The following is a 21,353-nucleotide window of genomic DNA, read 5'->3' on the forward strand; positions in this document are numbered from 1 at the left end:
GTGAGGGTTTCTGCCTGCACCACACTTTCAGGCAGTGAGTTTGAGACGCCCACAAACATCTGCATGCAGAATGTTCACTTCAAATCCCCTTTAACCCCTTGCACTAATTACTTTTAAATTATGCAGCCTGGTTGTTGACCACTCCACTTTGTGAAATAGACCCTTCTAATCAACAATATCTAGGCCCCTCCTATTTTTATACACCTCAATGCGGTCGCCCATCAGCCTCCTCTGTTCCAAGGAAAACAAACCCATCCTATCCAATCTGTCCTCATAGCAAAGTTGCTCCACTCCCGACAACATCTACGTAAATCTCCTCTGTACCCTCTCCAGCGTATTCACGTTCTTCCTTCAATGCGGTGACCAGAACTGCACGCAGTACTCCAGCTGTGGCCTAACCAGAATTTTATAAAGTTCTTGCATAACCCACTTGCTGTTCTGTTCCTTGCTTCTGCCAATAAATGCAACCATTCCATATGACTTCTTAACCAACTTTTCCAACTGACCAGCTACCTTCAGGGATCTGTGGACAAGCAATCCCAGTTACCTTTGTTCCTATACACTTCTCAATGTCATACCAGTTGATGTGTATTCCCTTTCCTTGTTAGCCCTCCACAAATGCGCGATCTCTCACATCTCTGGATTAAATTCAATTTGCCACTGCTCTACCCCCTTATCAGTTGATTGATATCTTCCTGGAGTCTCCAGCTTTCTTCTTCATTATCAACCACACTGCCTATTTTAATAACACCTGAAAACTTCGTAATCATAACACCTATATTCAAGTTTAGATCATTGATAAATACCATAAAAAGCAATGGATCTGGCACTGAAAACTGTGGAGCCCCACTGGAAACATCCTTCCAGTCACAAAAACACCCATCAAACATTACCCTTTGCTTCCTGCCTCTGAGCCAAATTTGGATCCAATTTGCCACTTTGCCCTGAATCACATAGGCTTTTACTTAGAAAATGCATAATCATTAAATGTTATCCTGCCTTCATGGGAAAACATCATTAATTGACTGATGATCTTCATTTGCACAACTAAAGAAATGTAAACTGAAGGAGAATCCTTAATTGAATAACTTACCTGTGCTCTGCACTTTACCTCTGAATCCATAAACCATTTTGGACACTGTGCTTTAGAAGTCTGCATCAAAATGTTCATTGCTGGTAACATGTACATGAGACGTTGGAAACAGTGAGATAGACTGTAGTGCAAGGGACTGGTTATTGTGAAACAGCAAAGAAAATATACATTCTGGAAGAATACCATCGAAAAGAAGTGTGGCCCTAACAGCCAAAAAGAAGATGAAGTGCTGAGCCCTTTTCAGCAAAAGATTATTTTCCCAAACATTTCTCTGACCGAATCTTCACAAAACAAAAATGATGCTTTTAAAGTCATTAAACCCGAATTTTCGTGCACCCGAATCTTCTGAATCAGATGCCTCTCGTTGTGCCGACTGAATCCATGTCCCTTTCAATATTCTGCTGACATGCACACTATTAAATGTGCCACTAACTTATAGAATCAAAGAATAAGGGAATGGATGCAGCCCGTCGAGCCCATGCCAACTCTCAACAAGTCTCACTCCCCTGTCATTTACCCACAGCTGTGCAATTTTTTTCATTCGGATACTTATCCAACTCCGTTTTGAAAGATAAGATTGAGTCTGACTCCACCGCCCTTTAGAGAAGTGTATTCCAGATTCTAACCACTTGCTGAGGAATGGCCACTCCTGTTCCTATGTATAAAGGCAGAGAAACACGGGATCAATTCCTGCCACACTCACAACCTTGCTAAATATAGCACCGTTATTCGATTCTCGTGACACAAGCTCCAGAAGTGTGGTCCAGCTGTTGAGATTAAAGCTCTGGTTGTGTTACCAACGATGTTACTGCACCAGCGTTTCCGTAGTGTAGTGGTTATCACGTTCGCCTAACACGCGAAAGGTCCCCGGTTCGAAACCGGGCGGAAACATTATGCAAACGTGTTCAATTAATTATAAGATAAAATTAAATCATTCAGATTAGTGGTTCAATGTTAACAGAGTGCAGTGTCTCACGATGCTATTCCATTTGCTGATTTCTCTCTGCAGTTCTGAACACACTCAAATTCTACACAGTGTCTCTCACTCCCTCCCGTTTCCAATCCTGACGCTGGAGAAACCATATCTCAAAGCTGCACATTCCGTGCATTCAGGTCAGCTGTGAGAGGTTATTAAAGGATCCTGCCACGCCACCACGCTTCACAACAGAAAATTAAAGCCACAAACAAACCCATCGACTAATCGCTCTTCCTCAGCTCCAGAGTGAGTGAGGGCGGGACAAGCCCTAACTTCCGCTCCCACACTCTCCAATCAGCCGCTGCCGGCGGAAAGCGGAGAATGCAGCATCAAACAGCGGTTTACCGCCCTTCACTGGGCTGCAAAATGCCACCGTTCCAGACAACGCTCCCCGTGCTCCGAACAGCAGCCTCATAAGATGCTTCATCTCAGCTTCCTGAGTTCGAGCCCCAGCTTGCACGAATACTTCTTCACGAGAAACAGCATTAATTATCTGATTGCCACGTTTTGCATCATGAAAGTAATCCTAACCGATAATTATATAATCATAGAGGTTTACAGCATGGAAAGAGTCATTTACGCCCATCGTATCTGCACCGGCCAACAAATGCCCAGTTTTAGGTGTGTACCCCTGCACCTTATTGCATTTCATGTGCACATCTACGAACTGGTTAAATGTGGTGAGGGTTTCTGCCTGCACCACAGTTTCAGGCAGTGAGTTTGAGACCCCCACAAACATCTGCATGCAGAATGTTCACTTCAAATCCCCTTTAACCCTTACACTAATTACTTTTAAATTATGCAGCCTGGTTGTTGACCACTCCACTATGTGAAATAGACCCTGTTAATCAACAATATCTAGGCCCCTCCTATTTTTATACACCTCAATGCGGTCGCCCATCAGCTTCCTCTGTTCCAAGGAAAACAAACCCATCCTATCCAATCTGTCCTCATAGCAAAGTTGCTCCACTCCCGGCAACATCTACGTAAATCTCCTCTGTACCCTCTCCAGCGTATTCACGTTCTTCCTTCAATGTGGTGACCAGAACTGCACGCAGAACTCCAGCTGTGGCCTAACCAGAATTTTATACAGTTCGAGCATAACCCACTTGCTGTTCTGTTCCTTGCTTCTGCCAATAAATGCAACCATTCCATATGAATTCTTAATCAACTTTACCAACTGGTCAGCTACCTTCAGGGATCTGATAACAAGCAATCCCAGTTACCTTTGTTCCTCTACACTTCTCAATGTCATACCAGTTGATGTGTATTCCCTTTCCTTGTTAGCCCTCCACAAATGCGCGATCTCTCACATCTCTGGACTAAATTCAGTTTGCCACTGCTCTACCCCCTTATCAGTTGATTGATATTTTCCTGGAGTCTCCAGCTTTCTTCTTCATTATCAACCACACTGCCGATTTTAATAACACCTGCAAACTTCGTAATCATAACACCTATATTCAAGTTTAGATCATTGATAAATACCATAAAAAGCAATGGATCTGGCACTGAAAACTGTGGAACCACACTGGAAACATCCTTCCAGTCACAAAAACACCCATCAAACATTACCCTTTGCTTCCTGCCTCTGAGCCAAATTTGGATCCAATTTGCCACTTCGCCCTGAATCACATGGGCTTTTACTTAGAAAATGCATAATCATTAAATGTTATCCTGCCTTCATGGGAAAACATCATTAATTGACTGATGATCTTCATTTGCACAACTAAAGAAATGTTATCTGAAGGAGAATCCTTAATTGAATAACTTATCTGTGCTCTGCACTTTACCTCTGAATCCATAAACCATTTTGGACACTGTGCTTTAGAAGTCTGCTTCAAAATGGTCATTGCTGGTAACATGTACATGAGACGTTGGAAACAGTGAGATAGACTGCAGTGCAAGGGACTGGTTATTGTGGAACAGCAAAGAAAATATACATTCTGGAAGAATACCATCGAAAAGAAGTGTGGCCCTAACAGCCAAAAAGAAGATGAAGTGCTGAGCCCTTTTCAGCAAAAAATTCTTTTTCAAACATTTCTCTGACCGAATCTTCACAAAAGAAAAATGATGCTTTTGAAGTCATTAAACCCGAATTTTCATGCACCGGAATCTTCTGAATCAGATGCCTCTCGTTGTGCTGACTGAATCCATGTCCCTTTCAATATTCTGCTGACATGCACACTGTTAAATGTGCCACTAACTTATAGAATCAAAGAATAAGGGAATGGATGCAGCCCGTCGAGCCCATGCCAACTCTCAACAAGTCTCACTCCCCTGTCATTTACCCACAGCTGTGCAATTTTTTTTCATTCGGATACTTATCCAACTCCGTTTTGAAAGATAAGATTGAGTCTGACTCCACCGCCCTTTAGAGAAGTGTATTCCAGATTCTAACCACTTGCTGAGGAATGGCCACTCCTGTTCCTATGTATAAAGGCAGAGAAACACGGGATCAATTCCTGCCACACTCACAACCTTGCTAAATATAGCACCGTAATTCGATTCTCGTGACACAAGCTCCAGAAGTGTAGTCCAGCTGTTGAGGTTAAAGCTCTGGTTATGTTCCCAACGATGTTAGTGCACCAGCGTTTCCGTAGTGTACTGGTTATCACGTTCGCCTAACACGCGAAAGGTCCCCGTTTCGAAACCGGGCTGAACATTATGCAAACGTGTTCAATTAATTATAAGATACAATTAAATCATTCAGATTCGTGGTTCAATGTCAACAGAGTGCAGTGTCTCACGATGCTGTTCCATTTGCTGATTTCTCTCTGCAGTTCTGTTCACACTCAAATTCTACACAGTGTCTTTCACTCCCTCCCGTTTCCAGCCCTGACGCTGGAGAAACCATATCTCAAAGCTGCACATTCCGTGCATTCAGGTCAGCTGTGAGAGATTATTAAAGGATCCTGCCACGCCACCACGCTTCACAACAGAAAATTAAAGCCACAAACAAACCCATCGACTAATCGCTCTTCCTCAGCTCCAGAGTGAGTGAGGGCGGGACAAGCCCTAACTTCCGCTCCCACACTCCCCAATCAGCCGCTGCCGGCGGAAAGCGGAGAATGCAGCATCAAACAGCGGTTTACTGCCCTTCACTGGGCTGCAAAATGCCACCGTTCCAGACAACGCTCCCCGTGCTCCGAACAGCAGCCTCATAAGATGCTTCATCTCAGCTTCCTGAGTTCGAGCCCCAGCTTGCACGAACACTTCTTCACTGGAAACAGCATTAATTATCTGATTGCCACGTTTTGCATCATGAAAGTGATCCTAACCGATAATTATATAATCATAGAGGTTTACAGCATGGAAAGAGTCATTTACGCCCATAGTATCTGCACCGGCCAACAAATGCCCAGTTTTAGGTGTGTACCCCTGCAACTTATTGCATTTCATGTGCACATCTAAGAACTGGTTAAATGTGGTGAGGGTTTCTGCCTGCACCACACTTTTAGGCAGTGAGTTTGAGACCCCCACAAACATCTGCATGCAGAATGTTCACTTCAAATCCCCTTTAACCCTTACACTAATTACTTTTAAATTATGCAGCCTGGTTGTTGACCACTCCACTATGTGAAATAGACCCTTTTAATCAACAATATCTAGGCCCCTCCTACTTTTATACACCTCAATGCGGTCGCCCATCAGCCTCCTCTGTTCCAAGGAAAACAAACCCATCCTATCCAATCTGTCCTCATAGCAAAGTTGCTCCACTCCCGGCAACATCTACGTAAATCTCCTCTGTACCCTCTCCAGCGTATTCACGTTCTTCCTTCAATGCGGTGACCAGAACTGCACGCAGAACTCCAGCTGTGGCCTAACCACTATTTTATACAGTTCTAGCATAACCCACTTGCTGTTCTGTTCCTTGCTTCTGCCAATAAATGCAACCATTCCATATGAATTCTTAATCAACTTTTCCAAATGGTCAGCTGCCTTCATGGATCTGTGCACAAGCAATCCCAGTTACCTTTGTTCCTCTACACTTCTCAATGTCATACCAGTTGATGTGTATTCCCTTTCCTTGTTAGCCCTCCACAAATGCGCGATCTCTCATTTTCCACTGCTCTCCCACCTTATCAGTTGATTGTTATCTTCCTGGAGTCTCCAGCTTTCTTCTTCATTATCAACCACACTGCCTATTTTAATAACAACTGAAAACTTCGGAATCATAACATCTATATTCAAGTTTAGATCATTGATAAATACCATAAAAAGCAATGGATCTGGCACTGAAAACTGTGGAACCCCACTGGAAACATCCTTCCAGTCACAAAAACACCCATCAAACATTAGCCTTTGCTTCCTGCCTCTGAGCCGAATTTGGATCCAATTTGCCACTTCGCCCTGAATCACATGGGCTTTTACTTAGAAAATGCATAATCATTAAATGTTATCCTGCCTTCATGGGAAAACATCATTAATTGACTGATGATCTTCATTTGCACAACTAAAGAAATGTTAACTGAAGGAGAGTCCTTAATTGAATAAGTTATCTGTGCTCTGCACTTTACCTCTGAATCCATAAACCATTTTGGACACTGTGCTTTAGAAGTCTGTTTCAAAATGTTCCTTGCTGGTAACATGTACATGGGACGTTGGAAACAATGAGATAGACTTTAGTGCAAGGGACTGGTTATTGTGAAACAGCAAAGAAAATATACATTCTGGAAGAATACCATCGAAAAGAAGTGTGGCACTAACAGCCAAAAAGAAGATGAAGTGCTGAGCCCTTTTCAGCAAAAAATGCTTTTCCCAAACATTTCTCTGACCGAATCTTCACAAAACAAAAATGATGCTTTTAAAGTCATTAAACCCGAATTTTCGTGCACCCAAACCTTCTGAATCAGATGCCTCTCGTTGTGCCGACTGAATCCATGTCCCTTTCAATATTCTGCTGACATGCACACTATTAAATGTGCCACAACTTATAGAATCAAAGAATAAGGGAATGGTTGCAGCCCGTCGAGCCCATGCCAACTCTCAACAAGTCTCACTCCCCTGTCATTTACCCAAAGCTGTGCAATTTCTTTCATTAGGATACTTATCCAACTCGGTTTGAAAGATAAGATTGAGTCTGACTCCACCGCACTTTAGAGCAGTGTATTCCAGATTCTAACCACTTGCTGAGGAATGGCCACTCCTGTTCCCATGTATAAAGGCAGAGAAACACGCGATCAATTCCTGCCACACTCACAACCTTGCTAAATATAGCACCGTCATTCTATTATCGTGACACAAGCTCCAAAAGTGCAGTCCAGCTGTTGAGGTTAAAGCTCTGGTTATGTTCCCCACGGTGTTACTGCCACAGCGTTTCCGTAGTGTAGTGGTTATCACGTTCGCCTCGCACGTGAAAGGTCCCCGGTTCGAAACCGGGTGGAAACATTATGCAAACGTGTTCAATTTATGATTAGATAAAATTAAATCATTCATATTAGTGGTTCAATAATAACAGAGTGCAGTGTCTCACGATGCTGTTCCATTTGCTGATTTCTCTCTGCAGTTCTGTACACACTCAAATTCTGCACAGTGTCTCTCACTCCCTCCCGTTTCCAGCCCTGACGCTGGAGAAACCATATCTCAAAGCTGCACATTCCGTGCATTCAGGTCAGCTGTGACAGATTATTAAAGGATCCTGCCACGCCACCACGCTTCACAACAGAAAATTAAAGCCACAAACAAACCCATCGACTAATCGCTCTTCCCCAGCTCCAGAGTGAGTGAGGGCGGGACAAGCCCTAACTTCCGCTCCCACACTCTCCAATCAGTGGCTGCCGGTGGAGAGCGGATAATGCAACATCAAACAGCGGTTTACCACCCTTCACTGGGCTGCAAAATGCCACCGTCCGAGACAACGCTCCCCGTACACCAAACAGCAGCCTCATAAGATGCTTCATCTCAACTTCCTGAGTTCGAGCCCCAGCTTGCACGAACACTTCTTCACTGGAAACACCATTAATTATCTGATTGCCACGTTTTGCATCATGAAAGTAATCCTAACCGATAATTATATAATCATAGATGTTTACAGCATGGAAGGAGTCATTTAAGCCCATCGTATCTGCACCGGCCAACAAATGCCCAGTTTTAGGTGAGTACCCATTCAACTTATTGCATTTAATGTGCACATCTAAGAACTTGTTAAATGTGGTGAGGGTTTCTGCCTGCACCACACTTTCAGGCAGTGAGTTTGAGACCCCCACAAACATCTGCTTGCAGAATGTACACTTCAAATCCCCTTTAACCCTTACACTAATTACTTTGAAATTATGCAGCCTGGTTGTTGACCACTCCACTATGTGAAATAGACCCTTTTAATCAACAATATCTAGGCCCCTCCTATTTTTATACACCTCAATGCTGTCGCCCATCAGCCTCCTGTGTTCCAAGGAAAACAAACCCATCCTGTCCAATCTGTCCTCATAGCAAAGTTGCTCCACTCCCGGCAACATCTACGTAAATCTCCTCTGTACCCTCTCCAGCGTATTCACGTTCTTCCTTCAATGCGGTGAACAGAACTGCACGCAGTACTCCAGCTGTGGCCTAACCAGAATTTTATACAGTTCTAGCATAACCCACTTGCTGTTCTGTTCCTTGCTTCTGCCAATAAATGCAACCATTCCATATGACTTCTTAACCAACTTTTCCAACTGGCAAGCTACCTTCAGGGTTCTGTGGACAAGCAATCCCAGTTATCTTTGTTCCTCTACACTTCTCAATGTCATACCAGTTGAATTGTATTCCCTTTCCTTGTTAGCCCTCCACAAATGCGTGATCTCTCACATCTCTGGATTAAATTCCATTTGCCACTGCTCTAACCCCTTATCAGTTGATTGATATCTTCCTGGAGTCTCCAGCTTTCTTCTTCATTATAAACCACACTGCCTATTTTAATAACACCTGAAAACTTCGTCATCATAACACCTATATTCAAGTTTAGATCATTGATAAATACCATAAAAGCAATGGATCTGGCACTGAAAACTGTGGAACCCCACTGGAAACATCCTTCCAGTCACAAAAACACCCATCAAACATTACCCTTTGCTTCCTGCCTCTGAGCCAAATTTGGATCCAATTTGCCACTTCGCCCTGAATCACATGGGCTTTTACTTAGAAAATGCATAATCATTAAATGTTATCCTGCCTTCATGGGAAAACATCATTAATTGACTGATGATCTTCATTTGCACAACTAAAGAAATGTTAACTGAAGGAGAGTCCTTAATTGAATAACTTATCTATGCTCTGCACTTTACCTCTGAATCCATAAACCATTTTGGACACTGTGCTTTTGAAGTCTGTTTCAAAATGTTCCTTGCTGGTAACATTTACATGGGACGTTGGAAACAGTGAGATAGACTGTAGTGCAAGGGATTGGTTATTGTGAAACAGCAAAGAAAATATCCACCTCGAAGAATACCATCGAAAAGAAGTGTTGACCTAACAGCCAAAAAGAAGATGAAGTGCTGAGCCCTTTTCAGCAAAAAATTCTTTTCCCAAACATTTTTCTGACCGAATCTTCACAAAACAAAAATGATGCTTTTAAAGTCATTAAACCCGAATATTCGTGCACCCAAATCTTCTGAATCAGATGCCTCTCGTTGTGCCGACTGAATCCATGTCCCTCTCAATATTCTGCTGACATGCACACTATTAAATGTGCCACTAACTTATACAATCAAAGAATAAGGGAATGGTTGCAGCCCGTCGAGCCCATGCCAACTCTCAGCAAGTCTCACTCCCCTGTCATTTACACACAGCTGTGCAATTTTTTTCATTCGGATACTTATCCAACTCGTTTTGAAAGATAAGAATGAGTCTGACTCCACCGCCCTTTAGAGCAGTGTATTCCAGATTTTAACCACTTGCTGAGGAATGGCCACTCCTGTTCCTATGTATAAAGGCAGAGAAACACGGGATCAATTCCTGCCACACTCACAACCTTGCGAAATATAGCACCGTCATTCTATTCTCGTGACACAAGCTCCATAAGTGTAGTCCAGCTGTTGAGGTTAAAGCTCTGGTTATGTTCCCAACAATGCTACTGCCACAGCATTTCCGTAGTGTAGTGGTTATCACGTTCGCTTCACAAACGAAAGGTCCCCGGTTCGAAACCGGGCGGAAACATTATGCAAACGTGTTCAATTGATGATTGGATAAAATTAAATCATTCATATTCGTGGTTCAATATTAACAGAGTGCAGTGTCTCACGATGCTGGTCCATTTGATGATTTCTCTCTACAGTTCTGTTCACACTCAAATTCTTCACAGTGTCTCTCACTCCCTCCCGTTTCCATCCCTGACGCTGGAGAAACCATATCTCAAAGCTGCACATTCCGTGCATTCTGGTCAGCTGTGAGCTTTTATTAAAGGATCCTGCCACGCCACCAAGCTTCACAACAGAAAATTAAAGCCACAAACAAACCCATCGACTAATCGCTCTTCCACAGCTCCAGAATAAGTGAGGGCGGGACAAGCCCTAACTTCCGCTCCCACACTCTCCAATCAGCCGCTGCCGGCGGAAGGCGGAGAATGCAGCATCAAACAGCGGTTTACCGCCCTTCACTGGGCTGCAAAATGCCACCGTTCGAGACAACGCTCCCCGTACACCGAACAGCAGCCTCATAAGATGCTTCATCTCAGCTTCCTGAGTTCGAGCCCCAGCTTGCACGAACACTTCTTCACTGGAAACACCATTAATTATCTGATTGCCACGTTTTGCATCATGAAAGTAATCCTAACCGATAATTATATAATCATAGAGGTTTACAGCATGGAAGGAGTCATTTAAGCCCATCGTATCTGCACCGGCCAACAAATGCCCAGTTTTAGGTGTGTCCCCCTGCACCTTATTGCATTTCATGTGCACATCTAAGAACTTGTTAAATGTGGTGAGGGTTTCTGCCTGCACCACACTTTCAGGCAGTGAGTTTGAGACCCCCACAATCATCTGCAAGCAGAATGTTCACTTCAAATCCCCTTTAACCCTTACACTAATTACTTTTAAATTATGCAGCCTGGTTGTTGACCACTCCGCTATGTGAAATAGACCCTTTTAAACAACAATATCTCGGCCCCTCCTATTTTTATACACCTCAATACTGTCGCCCATCAGCCTCCTCTGTTCCAAGGAAAACAAACCCATCCTATCCAATCTGTCCTCATAGCAAAGTTGCTCCACTGCTGGCAACAACTACGTAAAGCTCCTCTGTACCCTCTCCAGCGTATTCACGTCATTCCTTCAATGCGGTGACTAGAACTGCACGCAGTACTCCAGCTTTGGCCTAACCAGAATTTTATACAGTTCTAGCATAAACCACTTGCTGTTCTGTTCCTTGCTTCTGCCAATAAATGCAACCATTCCATATGACTTCTTAACCAACTTTTCCAACTGGCCAGCTACCTTCGGGAATCTGTGGACAAGCAATCCCAGTTACCTTTATCCTCTACACTTCTCAATGTCATACCAGTTGATGTGTATTCCCTTTCCTTGTTAGCCCTCCACAAATGCGCGATCTCTCACATCTCTGGATTAAATTCCATTTGCCACTGCTCTACCCCCTTATCAGTTGATTGATATCTTCCTGGAGTCTCCAGCTTTCTTCTTCATTATCAACCCACTGCCTATTTTAATAACACCTGAAAACTTCGTAATCATAACACCTATATTCAAGTTTAGATCATTGATAAATACCATAAAAAGCAATGGATCTGGCACTGAAAACTGCGGAACCCCACTGGAATCATCCTTCCAGTCACAAAAACACCCATCAAACATTACCCTTTGCTTACTGCCTCTGAGCCAAATTTGGATCCAATATGCCACTTCGCCCTGAATCACATGGGCATTTACTTAGAAAATGCATAATCATTAAATGTTATCCTGCCTTCATGGGAAAACATCATTAATTGACTGATGATCTTCATTTGCACAACTAAAGAAATGTTAACTGAAGGAGAGTCCTTAATTGAATAACTTATCTGTGCTCTGCACTTTACCTCTGAATCCATAAACCATATTGGACAGTGTGCTTTAGAAGTCTGCTTCAAAATGTTCCTTGCTGGTAACATGTACATGGGACGTTGGAAACAGTGAGATAGACTGTAGTGCAAGGGACTGGTTATTGTGAAACAGCAAAGAAAATATACATTCTGGAAGAATACCATCGAAAAGAAGTGTGACCCTAACAGCCAAAAAGAAGATGAAGTGCTGAGCCCTTTTCAGCAAAAAATTATTTTCCCAAACATTTTTCTGACCGAATCTTCACAAAACAAAAATGATGCTTTTAAAGTCATTAAACCCGAATTTTCGTGCACCCAAACCTTCTGAATCAGATGCCTCTCGTTGTGCCGACTGAATCCATGTCCCTTTCAATATTCTGCTGACATGCACACTATTAAATGTGCCACTAACTTATACAATCAAAGAATAAGGGAATGGTTGCAGCCCGTCGAGCCCATGCCAACTCTCAACAAGTCTCACTCCCCAGTCAATTACCCACAGCTGTGCAATTTTTTTCATTCGGATATTTATCCAACTCGTTTTGAAAGATAAGAATGAGTCTGACTCCACCGCCCTTCAGAGCAGTGTATTCCAGATTTTAACCACTTGCTGAGGAATGGCCACTCCTGTTCCGATGTATAAAGGCAGAGAAACACGGGATCAATTCCTGCCACACTCACAACCTTGCTAAATAGAGCACCGTCATTCTATTCTCGTGACACAAGCTCCATAAGTGTAGTCCAGCTGTTGAGGTTAAAGCTCTGGTTATGTTCCCAACAATGCTACTGCCACAGCGTTTCCGTAGTGTAGTGGTTATCACGTTCGCCTCACACGCGAAAGGTCCCCGGTTCGAAACCGGGCGGAAACATTATGCAAACGTGTTCAATTTATGATTAGATAAAATTAAATCATTCATATTAGTGGTTCAATTATAACAGAGTGCAGTGTCTCACGATGCTGTTCCATTTGCTGATTTCTCTCTGCAGTTCTGTACAGACTCAAATTCTGCACAGTGTCTCTCACTCCCTCCCGTTTACAGCCCTGACGCTGGAGAAACCATATCTCAAAGCTGCACATTCCGTGCATTCAGGTCAGCTGTCAGCTTTTATTAAAGGATCCTGCCACGCCACCAAGCTTCACAACAGAAAATTAAAGCCACAAACAAACCCATCGACTAATCGCTCTTCCCCAGCTCCAGAATGAGTGAGGGCGGGACAAGCCCTAACTTCCGCTCCCACACTCTCCAATCAGCCGCTGCCGGCGGAAAGCGGAGAATGCAGCATCAAACAGCGGTTTACCGCCCTTCAGTGGGCTGCAAAATGCCACCGTTCGAGACAACGCTCCCCGTACACCGAACAGCAGCCTCATAAGATGCTTCATCTCAGCTTCGTGAGTTCGAGCCCCAGCTTGCACGAACACTTCTTCACTGGAAACACCACTAATTATCTGATTGCCACGTTTTGCATCATGAAAGTAATCCTAACCGATAATTATATAATCATAGAGGTTTACAGCATGGAAGGAGTCATTTAAGCCCATCGTATCTGCACCGGCCAACAAATGCCCAGTTTTAGGTGTGTCCCCCTGCAACTTATTGCATTTCATGTGCACATCTAAGAACTTGTTAAATGTGGTGAGGGTTTCTGCCTGCACCACACTTTCAGGCAGTGAGTTTGAGACCCCCACAATCAACTGCATGCAGAATGTTCACTTCAAATCCCCTTTAACCCTTACACTAATTACTTTGAAATTATGCAGCCTGGTTGTTGACCACTCCGCTATGTGAAATAGACCCTTTTAAACAACAATATCTAGGCCCCTCCTATTTTTATACACCTCAATACTGTCGCCCATCAGCCTCCTCTGTTCCAAGGAAAACAAACCCATCCTATCCAATCTGTCCTCATAGCAAAGTTGCTCCACTCCCGGCAACAACTACGTAAATCTCCTCTGTACCCTCTCCAGCGTATTCACGTCCTTCCTTCAATGCGGTGACTAGAACTGCACGCAGTACTCCAGCTGTGGCCTAACCAGAATTTTATACAGTTCTAGCATAACCCACTTGCTGTTCTGTTCCTTGCTTCTGCCAATAAATGCTACCATTCCATATGACTTCTTAACCAACTTTTCCAACTGGCCAGCTACCTTCAGGGATCTGTGGACAAGCAATCCCAGTTTCCTTTGTTCCTCTACACTTCTCAATGTCATACCAGTTGATGTATATTCCCTTTCCTTGTTAGCCCTCCACAAATGCGCTATCACTAACATCTCTGGATTAAATTCCATTTGCCACTGCTCTACCCCCTTATCTGTTGATTGATATCTTCCTGGAGTCTCCAGCTTTCTTCTTCATTATCAACCCACTGTCTATTTTAATAACACCTGAAAACTTCGTAATCATAACACCTATATTCAAGTTTAGATCATTGATAAATACCATAAAAAGCAATGGATCTGGCACTGAAAACTGCAGAACCCCACTGGAATCATCCTTCCAGTCACAAAAACACCCATCAAACATTACCCTTTGCTTACTGCCTCTGAGCCAAATTTGGATCCAATATGCCACTTCGCCCTGAATCACATGGGCATTTACTTAGAAAATGCATAATCATTAAATGTTATCCTGCCTTCATGGGAAAACATCATTAATTGACTGATGATCTTCATTTGCACAACTAAAGAAATGTTAACTGAAGGAAAGTCCTTAATTGAATAGAAACATAGAAACATAGAAAATAGGTGCAGGAGTAGGCCATTCGGCTCTTCTAGCCTGCACCGCCATTCAATGAGTTCATGGCTGAACATTCAACTTCAGTACCCCATTCCTGCTTTCTCGCCATACCCCTTGATCCCCCTAGCAGTAAGGACCTCATCTAACTCCTTTTTGAATATATTTAGTGAATTGGCCTCAACAACTTTCTGTGGTAGAGAATTCCACAGGTTCACCACTCTCTGGGTGAAGAAGTTCCTCCGCATCTCGGTCCTAAATGGCTTACCCCTTATCCTTAGACTGTGACCCCTGGTTCTGGACTTCCCCAACATTGGGAACATTCTTCCTGCATCTAACCTGTCTAACCCCGTCAGAACTTTATATGTTTCTATGAGGTCCCCTCTCATTCTTCTGAACTCCAGTGAATACAAGCCCAGTTGATCCAGTCTTTCTTGATAGGTCAGTTCCGCCATCCCGGGAATCAGTCTGGTGAACCTTCGCTGCACTCCCTCAATAGCAAGAATGTCCTTCCTCAGGTTAGGAGACCAAAACTGTACACAATACTCCAGGTGTGGCCTCACCAATGCCCTGTACAACTGTAGCAACACCTCCCTGCCCCTGTACTCAAATCCCCTTGCTATGAAGGCCAACATGCCATTTGCTTTCTTAACCGCCTGCTGCACCTGCATGCCAACCTTCAATGACTGATGTACCATGACACCCAGGTCTCTTTGCACCTCCCCTTTTCCTAATCTGTCACCATTCAGATAATAGTCTGTCTCTCTGTTTTTACCACCAAAGTGGATAACCTCACATTTATCCACATTATACTTCATCTGCCATGCATTTGCCCACTCACCTAACCTATCCAAGTCGCTCTGCAGCCTCACAGCATCCTCCTCGCAGCTCACACTGCCACCCAACTTAGTGTCATCCGCAAATTTGGAGATACTACATTTAATCCCCTCATCTAAATCATTAATGTACAGTGTAAACAGCTGGGGCCCCAGCACAGAACCTTGCGGTAACCCACTAGTCACTGCCTGCCATTCTGAAAAGTACCCATTTACTCCTACTCTTTGCTTCCTGTCTGACAACCAGTTCTCAATCCATGTCAGTACACTACCTCCAATCCCATGTGCTCTAACTTTGCACATCAATCTCTTGTGTGGGACCTTGTCGAACGCCTTCTGAAAGTCCAAATATACCACATCAACTGGTTCTCCCTTATCCACTCTACTGGAAACATCCTCAAAAAATTCCAGAAGATTTGTCAAGCATGATTTCCCTTTCACAAATCCATGCTGACTTGGACCTATCATGTCATCTCTTTCCAAATGCACTGCTATGACATCCTTAATAATTGATTCCATCATTTTACCCACTACCGATGTCAGGCTGACCGGTCTATAATTCCCTGTTTTCTCTCTCCCTCCTTTTTTAAAAAGTGGGGTTACATTGGCTACCCTCCACTCCATAGGAACTGATCCAGAGTCAATGGAATGTTGGAAAATGACTGTCAACGCATCCACTATTTCCAAGGCCACCTCCTTAAGTACTCTGGGATGCAGTCCATCAGGCCCTGGGGATTTATCGGCCTTCAATCCCATCAATTTCCCCAACACAATTTCCCGGCTAATAAGGATTTCCCTCAGTTTTTCCTCCTTACTAGACCCCCCGACCCCTTTTATAACCGGAAGGTTGTTCGTGTCCTCCTTCGTGAATACCGAACCAAAGTACTTGTTCAATTGGTCCGCCATTTCTTTGTTCCCCGTTATGACTTCCCCTGATTCTGACTGCAGGGGACCTACATTTGTCTTTACTAACCTTTTTCTCTTTACATATCTATAGAAACTTTTGCAATCCGTCTTAATGTTCCCTGCAAGCTTCTTCTCATATCTGTGCTCTGCACTTTACCTCTGAATCCATAAACCATTTTGGACAGTGTGCTTTAGAAGTCTGCTTCAAAATGTTCCTTGCTGGTAACATGTACATGGGACGTTGGAAACAGTGAGATAGACTGTAGTGCAAGGGACTGGTTATTGTGAAACAGCAAAGAAAATATACATTCTGGAAGAATACCATCGAAAAGAAGTCTGACCCTAACAGCCAAAAAGAAGATGAAGTGCTGAGCCCTTTTCAGCAAAAAATTATTTTCCCAAACATTTTTCTGACCGAATCTTCACAAAACAAAAATGATGCTTTTAAAGTCATTAAACCCGAATTTTCGTGCACCCAAATCTTCTGAATCAGATGGCTCTCGACTGAATCCACGCACCTTTCGATATTCTGCTGACATGCACACTATTAAATGTGCCACTAACTTATAGAATCAAAGAATAAGGGAATGGTTGCAGCCCGTCGAGCCCATGCCAACTCTCAACAAGTCTCACTCCCCTGTCATTTACACACAGCTGTGCAATTTTTTTCATTCGGATACTTATCCAACTCGTTTTGAAAGATAAGAATGAGTCTGACTCCACCGCCCTTTAGAGCAGTGTATTCCAGATTTTAACCACTTGCTGAGGAATGGCCACTCCTGTTCCTCTGTATAAAGGCAGAGAAACACGGGATCAATTCCTGCCACACTCACAACCTTGCCAAATATAGCACCGTCATTCTATTCTCGTGACACAAGCTCCATCAGTGTAGTCCAGCTGTTGAGGTTAAAGCTCTGGTTATGTTCCCAACAATGCGACTTCCACAGCATTTCCGTAGTGTAGTGGTTATCACGTTCGCCTCACACGCGAAAGGTCCCTGGTTCGAAACCGGGAGGAAACATTATGCAAACGTGTTCAATTAATGATTAGCTAAAATTAAATCATTCATATTCGTGGTTCAATATTAACAGAGTGCAGTGTCTCACGATGCTGGTCCATTTGCTGATTTCTCTCTGCAGTTCTGTTCACACTCAAATTCTTCACAGTGTCTCTCACTCCCTCCCGTTTCCAGCCCTGACGCTGGAGAAACCATATCTCAAAGCTGCACATTCCGTGCATTCAGGTCAGCTGTGAGAGATTATTAAAGCATCCTGCCACGCCACCACGCTTCACAACAGAAAATTAAAGCCACAAACAAACCCATCGACTAATCGCTCTTCCCCAGCTCCAGAATGAGTGAGGGCGGGACAAGCCCGAACTTCCGCTCCCACACTCTCCAATCAGCCGCTGCCGGCGGAAAGCGGAGAATGCAGCATCAAACAGCGGTTTACCGCCCTTCACTGGGCTGCAAAATGCCACCGTTCGAGACAACGCCCCCCGTACACCGAACAGCAGCCTCATAAGATGCTTCATCTCAGCTTCCTGAGTTCGAGCCCCAGCTTGCACGAACACTTCTTCACTGGAAACACCATTAATTATCTGATTGCCACGTTTTGCATCATGAAAGTAATCCTAACCGATAATTATATAATCATAGAGGTTTACAGCATGGAAGGAGTCATTTAAGCCCATCGTATCTGCACCAGCCAACAAATGCCCAGTTTTAGGTGTGTCCCCCTGCACCTTATTGCATTTCATGTGCACATCTAAGAACTTGTTAAATGTGGTGAGGGTTTCTGCCTGCACCACACTTTCAGGCAGTGAGTTTGAGACCCCCACAAACATCTGCATGCAGAATGTTCACTTCAAATCCCCTTTAACCCTTACACTAATTACTTTTAAATTATGCAGCCTGGTTGTTGACCACTCCGCTATGTGAAATAGACCCTTTTAAACAACAATATCTAGGCCCCTCCTATTTTTATACACCTCAATACTGTCGCCCATCAGCCTCCTCTGTTCCAAGGAAAACAAACCCATCCTATCCAATCTGTCCTCATAGCAAAGTTGCTCCACTGCCGGCAACAACTACGTAAAGCTCCTCTGTACCCTCTCCAGCGTATTCACGTCCTTCCTTCAATGCGGTGACTAGAACTGCACGCAGTACTCCAGCTGTGGCCTAACCAGAATTTTATACAGTTCTAGCATAAACCACTTGCTGTTCTGTTCCTTGCTTCTGCCAATAAATGCAACCATTCCATATGACTTCTTAACCAACTTTTCCAACTGGCCAGCTACCTTCGGGGATCTGTGGACAAGCAATCCCAGTTACCTTTATCCTCTACACTTCTCAATGTCATACCAGTTGATGTGTATTCCCTTTCCTTGTTAGCCCTCCACAAATGCGCGATCTCTCACATCTCTGGATTAAATTCCATTTGCCACTGCTCTACCCCCTTATCAGTTGATTGATATCTTCCTGTAGTCTCCAGCTTTCTTCTTCATTATCAACCCACTGCCTATTTTAATAACACCTGAAAACTTCTTGATCATAACACCTATAATCAAGTTTAGATCATTGATAAATACCATAAAAGCAATTGATCTGGCACTGAAAACTGTGGAACCCCACTGGAAACATCCTTCCAGTCACAAAATCACCCATCAAACATTACCCTTTGCTTCCTGCCTCTGAGCCAAATTTGGAACCAATTTGCCACTTCGCCCTGAATCACATGGGCTTTTATTTAGAAAATGCATAATCATTAAATGTTATCCTGCCTTCATGGGAAAACATAATTAATTGACTGATGATCTTCATTTGCACAACTAAAGAAATGTTAACTGAAGGAGAATCCTTAATTGAATAACTTATCTGTGCTCTGCACTTTACCTCTGAATCCATAAACCATATTGGACAGTGTGCTTTAGAAGTCTGCTTCAAAATGTTCCTTGCTGGTAACATGTACATGGGACGTTGGAAACAGTGAGATAGACTGCAGTGCAAGGGACTGGTTATTGTGAAACAGCAAAGAAAATAAACATTCTGGAAAAATACCATCGAAAAGAAGTGTGGCCCTAACAGCCAAAAAGAAGATAAAGTGCTGAGCCCTTTTCAGCAAAAAATTATTTTTCAAACATTTCTCTGACCGAATCTTCATAAAAGAAAAATGATGCTTTTAAAGTCATTAAACCCGAATTTTCGTGCACCCGAATCTTCTGAATCAGATGCCTCTCGTTGTGTCGACTGAATCCATGTCCCTTTCAATATTCTGCTGACATGCACACTATTAAATGTGCCACTAACTTATAGAATCAAAGAATAAGGGAATGGATGCAGCCCGTCGAGCCCATGCCAACTCTCAACAAGTCTCACTCCCCTGTCATTTACCCACAGCTGTGCAATTTTTTTCATTCGGATTCTTATCCAACTCCGTTTTGAAAGATAAGATTGAGTCTGACTCCACCGCCCTTTAGAGAAGTGTATTCCAGATTCTAACCACTTGCTGAGGAATGGCCACTCCTGTTCCTATGTATAAAGGCAGAGAAACACGGGATCAATTCCTGCCACACTCACAACCTTGCTAAATATCGCACCGTTATTCGATTCTCGTGACACAAGCTCCAGAAGTGTAGTCCAGCTGTTGAGGTTAAAGCTCTGGTTATGTTCCCAACGATGTTATTGCACCAGTTTTTCCGTAGTGTAGTGGTTATCACGTTCGCCTAACACGCGAAAGGTCCCCGGTTCAAAACCGGGTGGAAACATTATGCAAACGTGTTCAATTAATGATTAGATAAAATTAAATCATTCATATTAGTGGTTCAATGTTAACAGAGTGCAGTGTCTCACGATGCTGTTCCATTTGCTGATTTCTCTCTACAGTTCTGTTCACACTCAAATTCTACACAGTGTCTCTCACTCCCTCCCGCTTCCAGCCCTGACGCTGGAGAAACCATATCTCAAAGCTGCACATTCCGTGCATTCAGGTCAGCTGTGAGAGATTATTGAAGGATCCTGCCACGCCACCACGCTTCACAACAGAAAATTAAAGCCACAAACAAACCCATCGACTAATCGCTCTTCCTCAGCTCCAGAGTGAGTGAGGGCGGGACAAGCCCTAACTTCCGCTCCCACACTCTCCAATCAGCCGCTGCCGGCGGAAAGCGGAGAATGCAGCATCAAACAGCGGTTTACCGCCCTTCACTGGGCTGCAAAATGCCACCGTTCCAGACAACGCTCCCCGTGCTCCGAACAGCAGCCTCATAAGATGCTTCATCTCAGCTTCCTGAGTTCGAGCCCCAGCTTGCACGAACACTTCTTCACTGGAAACAGCATTAATTATCTGATTCCCACGTTTTGCATCATGAAAGTAATCCTAACCGATAATTATATAATCATAGAGGTTTACAGCATGGAAGGAGTCATTTACGCCCAACGTATCTGCACCGGCCAACAAATGCCCAGTTTCAGGTGTGTCCCCCTGCACCTTATTGCATTTCATGTGCACATCTAAGAACTTGTTAAAGGTGGTGAGGGTTTCTGCCTGCACCACACTTTCAGGCAGTGAGTTTGAAACCCCCACAAACATCTGCATGCAGAATGTTCACTTCAAATCCCCTTTAACCCTTACACTAATTACTTTTAAATTATGCAGCCTGGTTGTTGACCACTCCACTATGTGAAATAGACCCTTTTAATCAACAATATCTAGGCCTCTCCTATTTTTATACACCTCAATGCGGTCGCCCATCAGCCTCCTCTGTTCCAAGGAAAACAAACCCATCCTATCCAATCTGTCCT

The 21,353-nt window shown here is 43.6% G+C and overlaps 6 non-coding genes across 6 annotated transcripts; all 6 read left to right on the forward strand.

Annotated features, from left to right (window-relative positions):
* Positions 1-1,911: 1,911 nt before the first annotated feature.
* On the forward strand, positions 1,912-1,984 carry trnav-aac (transfer RNA valine (anticodon AAC)). The gene has a single exon. It is a non-coding gene; the product is annotated as a tRNA-Val (tRNA).
* A 5,400-nt stretch (positions 1,985-7,384) lies between these two features.
* On the forward strand, positions 7,385-7,457 carry trnaa-cgc (transfer RNA alanine (anticodon CGC)). Its single transcript has one exon. It is a non-coding gene; the product is annotated as a tRNA-Ala (tRNA).
* Positions 7,458-10,129: 2,672 nt separating this feature from the next.
* Positions 10,130-10,202, forward strand: trnav-cac (transfer RNA valine (anticodon CAC)). The gene has a single exon. It is a non-coding gene; the product is annotated as a tRNA-Val (tRNA).
* A 2,672-nt stretch (positions 10,203-12,874) lies between these two features.
* On the forward strand, positions 12,875-12,947 carry trnav-cac (transfer RNA valine (anticodon CAC)). The gene has a single exon. It is a non-coding gene; the product is annotated as a tRNA-Val (tRNA).
* Positions 12,948-17,500: 4,553 nt separating this feature from the next.
* trnav-cac (transfer RNA valine (anticodon CAC)) lies at positions 17,501-17,573 on the forward strand. Its single transcript has one exon. It is a non-coding gene; the product is annotated as a tRNA-Val (tRNA).
* Positions 17,574-20,242: 2,669 nt separating this feature from the next.
* trnav-aac (transfer RNA valine (anticodon AAC)) lies at positions 20,243-20,317 on the forward strand. The gene has a single exon. It is a non-coding gene; the product is annotated as a tRNA-Val (tRNA).
* The last annotated feature ends 1,036 nt before the right edge of the window (positions 20,318-21,353 follow it).

The sequence above is a fragment of the Pristiophorus japonicus genome, chromosome 3 (genome assembly GCF_044704955.1).
Source record: "Pristiophorus japonicus isolate sPriJap1 chromosome 3, sPriJap1.hap1, whole genome shotgun sequence".
Classification (NCBI taxonomy): Eukaryota; Metazoa; Chordata; class Chondrichthyes; family Pristiophoridae; genus Pristiophorus; species Pristiophorus japonicus.